This window comes from Canis lupus, chromosome 33, assembly GCF_003254725.2.
Source record: "Canis lupus dingo isolate Sandy chromosome 33, ASM325472v2, whole genome shotgun sequence".
Lineage (NCBI taxonomy): Eukaryota > Metazoa > Chordata > Mammalia > Carnivora > Canidae > Canis > Canis lupus.
The window spans coordinates 8,972,601-8,977,916 of NC_064275.1; the positions used below are offsets into that span (position 1 = coordinate 8,972,601).

The window sequence follows — 5,316 nt, forward strand, 5'->3', positions numbered from 1 at the left end:
ATAAGTATCGTTACTGCAGCTTTCTTTTGTGTTTTTTTTTTTAATTTTTATTTATTTATGATAGTCACAGAGAGAGAGAGAGAGGCAGAGACATAGGCAGAGGGAGAAGCAGGCTACATGCACCAGGAGCCCAACGTGGGACTCGATCCTGGGTCTCCAGGATCACGCCCTGGGCCAAAGGCAGGCGCCAAACCGCTGCGCCACCCAGGGATCCCTGCAGCTTTCTTTTGAAATCCATTTGCATGATAAACGTTTCTCCGTCTCATAACTTTCAAATTATAGGTGTCTTTGTGTCTAAAATGAATCTATTGTAGGAAACATATAGATGGATGTTTTCTTATTCATTCTAAAACCCTTTGTCTTTTGATTGGAGCATTTAGGGATATTCAAAGCAATTTATGGATAGGTATGTATTTATTGCCATTTTATTACTTTTTTGTGGTTGTTTCTGGAGATTGCCTCTGATCCTTTCTTATCTTTTCCTCCTTCGTGTTTTGCTGATTTTCTTAAGTGATATATTTGAATTTCCTTCTCTTCATTCTTTGCGTGCTTATTAGTGGTTTTTGATATATGGTTACCATTAAGATTATATACAACCTCTATTGGATATAGCAGTCTATATTAAGTAAATAATCATTTAAATTTGAACCCATTATTTTCTCTTCTTAAAACATTTCAAACACTCATGTTTTGGGTGTATATTACTATATTTTGTTCCTTTTTTGTGAGTTCCTTGACTGATATTTTACAGAAATATTCATTTCTTGCTGCTTTTGTGTTCTCTACTTTTATATTATCACTTTTGGCCTCTCCTTTCCACTCAAAGAGTCCCATTTAATATTTCTTTCAGGGCTGGTTTAGTGGTCGTGAAATCCTTTAGTTTTTGTTTGTCTAGGAAAACAAAGAATTCTGAATGATAGCTTTGTTGCATAGAGTATTCTTGGCTGCACGTTTTTCCCATTCAGCACTTTGGATATATCATGACACTCCCTTCTGGCTTAAAAATTTCTGCTGAAAAATTTCCTGCTGATTTTATGGATTTTCCCTTCTAAGTTAATGACTCCTTTTGTCTTGCTGCTTGTAAGATTTTTTTCTTTATCACTATACTTTGCAAATTTAATTGCAGTATGTCTTGGTATGGGCCTGCTTTTGTTGATTTTGATGGTATTTCTCTGTGCCTTCTGGATTTGGATGTCTGTTTCCTTCCCCAGATTAAGGACGTTTTCAGCTATTCTTTCTTCAAATGAATTTCCTGCCCCCTTTTCTCTCTCTTCTTCTGGGACTCTTATAATAATATGAATGTTATTACATTTGATAGGGTCACTGAGTTTCCTAAATCTCTTCTCATTTAACATAATTCTTCCTCTCTTTGGTTCAGCTTCATTGCTTTCCATTACATTGCCTTCTAGTTCATTAATTTGTTCCTCTGCTTCTTCTAGCCTGTTTATTGCATTGAGCATGTTTCTAATCTCATTTATTGTATTCCTCATCTCTCTCTTTTTTAATGGATTGGTTATTTAATTAGGTTCTTTGTAAGAAATTGAGGACACCAGTTTGTGAAGATAAACTCCATTTGTGAGAAAAAACACAGAGCAGAAGAGCCCTGAAGCTGAGGTACAGCTTCATTTTTGGGAACCCTTTGAGTCCATAGCTTTATGCTCAACCTTGCAATGCTTTGTAATCTCATACTTCTCTGTGTTGAAGATCTCACCTTCTTGGTGTCTGGATTTATTCAGCTTCTTCTTCCTGAAGTAAAAATAAGTGAGATGTTTTGAGATTTTCACACTGCTGATATCAGCTTTGGTGCAGGTGGCAATGACAAATTTCTGATGTGTTCCATACAGAGGTACTAGATTGAGGTGCAGAGGTCCAGTCATAAGTAGCAAGCCCCTATTTAGTTGCTTCAGGAAAACCACCCTCCTGACTCTCTGTCACCTAGGGAAGATGATCAAAATGGTCCCAGGAATGATGCTAGCTCATGGTTTTCTCACATGCCGACTGAAAGGGTTTTTTTGTTTTGTTTTGTTTTGTTTCGTTTTGTTTTTTGTTTTGCCACAGCTCAACAGCTTTTGAGGCATATCTTCAGTAGGATAATACATAGGCATTTCATGAAATTTAACCCCTCATGCACCACCTTCTTGTCACCACGAACTGATTTTGTGACAGTAGCAAGGGCCCTCTTCTTTTTTTTCTTTTCAACCTTGGATTTAGCTGCTGAATAGTCCCTTTCATCTCACTCATGGCCTTTCTGGAATGCATAGCCAATTGGGAATATCTGCCAATTCCTCTGTCTAAGACAAGGTTTCTGCTGCAGTGGAGCTTCCCCTTCTTTGGTGTTTTAGCCTTGAGGTTACCCTTCTTAACCTTGCCACAACCCTCAGTCTTCTTGGCTTCAGGTTTCTTCTCCTTAATACCTGGCTTCTCAGCTTTTTCACCTGCCATCCTTTGTGTGCCCCACCATAAACCCACATGAGAGAAATGAAGCATCTGTGAGGCCTCTTAGTTAGTCCTGAGTATGTCTGACCCCTGCAGTTGTCCACTTGACACCCTTCTGCCTTGGATAGCAAAGGATTAGGAGTCCTAAAATCGAGTCTGTAGAGAGGTCCCACCATTCTTGCCTTACAAGATGGGAAAGCACACTCTTCATCCCTGATTCTTTTTTAACTCTTCTATCTCTGCAGTAAGTATCTCCTTGATGTCTTCTATTCTTTTCTCAAGTTCAATGAGATATCTGGCTGTGGCCTTATCTTCTTTCATTTGGGGTAAATTCTTCTGTCTCTCATTTTGTCTAAGCCTCTGCCTGCTTCTCTGTGTTAGAAAAGCCAGTTATGTCTCCTGTTCCTCAAAGTCATGACCTTATGAAGAAGAGGTGAGGTAGCACCCAGGGCATGACACTTCAGAGAGTGTCTCTAGTGTGTATTACATGCACTTCTGCTATTGCAGTCTGGCTGATGTATCCTTTAGGCCAGTCATCTGCAGAGGTTTCCCTTGCCTACTGTTGTTAGTGTTTGGTCACTGGCCTGAACGTGATGAGCTTTACCTAAGTGTGCTCTGGTCTGCTTGTGAAATGAGACCTGTCCCCAACTTCACTGAAACTGAGGCCCTGAAAACCTTTCTGGTCAGGAAACATGCTGTGGGCAGGGACTTGTGCAGGTCTTCTAGGGGAGGAGGACCACATTGCTGTGACTGAGAAAGGCCACTGGAGTGCAGGGGGGGTGGGCTTGGTGTAAGCAAGTCAGGTCAGCCAGTATCCACACTGTACTGCTTCTCGCAGGTGGCTCTGTGCTGATACTGAGGAGGAGGAGGAGAGGGAAATGGCACTGGACAGTTTTTTTTGTTTTTTTTTTTTTTTTCCTGGAGAGGTCTCTCATGAATGCTGCCTCTCAGGGAATGCTCTAAGAAGAGCAAATAATCTCCCCACTTTGGGACCAAGGTGCTCTTCAGATTGCTGTTTCTGCACCGTCTGCCCCTGGTTGTTTGCTTGCCTTCTCTCCAAGAACAGCTAAGTACCCTCCAGGCTCTATCCCAGCCAAGCCTGCTGACCTTAAAAACTTCAGTCTTTAAGCCTACTAGTTGCAAGAACTCACAAAATTCAGCCCCTCTCATTTTCCAAGCCAATAGCTATGGGGAAACATTTTCCCTGTGAATTCTGTGTGCTCTTCTCTGTCTCACCCTTCTCTGCAACCATGGCTCCCTCCTCTCTACAGAAGCCAGGATCTGTTTCTCTCCTAAACCACATCTCCGCACTTCCTACCTTCTTTGATATGGCCTCTTCTCTCCCTTTAGTTGTGGAGCTTCTTCTGCCAGTCTTCAGGTTGATTTCTAGGGTATTTAGGATGATTTGATAGTTATCTGGTTGTATCTGGGGGATGAGGTGAGCCTTGGATTTTGCTATTCCAACATCATCTTCCTGTCTCACTTAATGACTATTACTTTAAATTCTCTCAGGCATATTACTTATCTCTATTTCAATTAGGTCTCTTGATGTGATTTTGTTCTGTTTTTTTTTTTTTTCATGTGGGACATATTCCTCTGTCTGCTTTTTTTTCTTACACTCTTTTTTTAATAATAATTTTATTTTTTGTTGGTGTTCAATTTGCCAACATACAGAATAACACCAAGTGCTCATCCCATCAAGTGCCCCCCTCAGTGCCCATCACCCATTCACCACCACACCCCGCCCTCCTCCCCTTCCACTACCCCTAGTTCGTTTCCCAGAGTTAGGAGTCTCTCATGGTTTGTCTCCCTTTCTGATATTTCCTACCCATTTCTTCTCCCTTCCCTTCTATTCCCTTTCACTATTATTTATATTCCCCAAATGAATGAGAACATATGATGCTTGTCCTTCTCTGATTGACTTATTTCACTCAGCATAATACCCTCCAGTTCCATCCACACTGAAGCAAATGGTGGGTATTTGTCATTTCTAATGGCTGAGGACTATTCCATTGTATACATAAACCACATCTTCGTGATCCATTCATCTTTTGATGGACACTGAGGCTCCTTCCACAGTTTGGCTATTGTGGACATTGCTGCTATAAACATCGGGGTGCGGGTGTCCCAGGATTTCATTGCATCTGTATCTTTGGGGTAAATCCCCAACAGTGCAATTGCTAGGTCGTAGGGCAGGTCTATTTTTAACTCTTTGAGGAATCTCCACACAGTTTTCCAGAGTGGCTGCACCTGTTCACATTCCCACCAACAGTGTAAGAGGGTTCCCTTTTCTCTGCATCCTCTCCAACATTTGTTGTTTCCTGCCTTGTTAATTTTCCCCATTCTCACTGGTGTGAGGTGGGATCTCACTGTGGTTTTGATTTGTATTTCCCTGATGGCAAGTGATGCAGAGCATTTTCACATGTGCGTGTTGGCCATGTCTCTATGTCTTCCTCTGTGAGATTTCTCTTCATGTCTTTTGCCCATTTCATGATTGGATTGTTTGTTTCTTTGGTGTTGAGTTTAAGAAGTTCTTTATAGATCTTGGAAACTAGCCCTTTATCTGATATGTCATTTGCAAATATCTTCTCCCTTTCTGTAGGTTGTCTTGTAGTTTTGTTGACTGTATCCTTTGCTGTGCAAAAGCTTCTTATCTTGATGAAATCCCAATAGTTCAATTTTGCTTTTGTTTCTTTTGCCTTCGTGGATGTATCTTGCAAGAAGTTACTGTGGCTAAGTTCAAAAAGGGTGTTGCCTGTGTTCTCCTCCAGGATTTTGATGGAATCTTGTCTCACATTTAGATCTTTCATCCATTTTGAGTTTATCTTTGTGTATGGTGAAAGAGAGTGGTCTAGTTTCATTCTTCTGCATGTGGATGTC

General features: G+C 41.0%; 1 pseudogene; it reads right to left on the minus strand.

Moving 5' to 3' along the window:
• Window positions 1–1,622: 1,622 nt before the first annotated feature.
• LOC112641634 (60S ribosomal protein L6-like) lies at window positions 1,623–2,442 on the minus strand (annotated as a pseudogene).
• Between the last annotated feature and the right edge of the window lie 2,874 nt (window positions 2,443–5,316).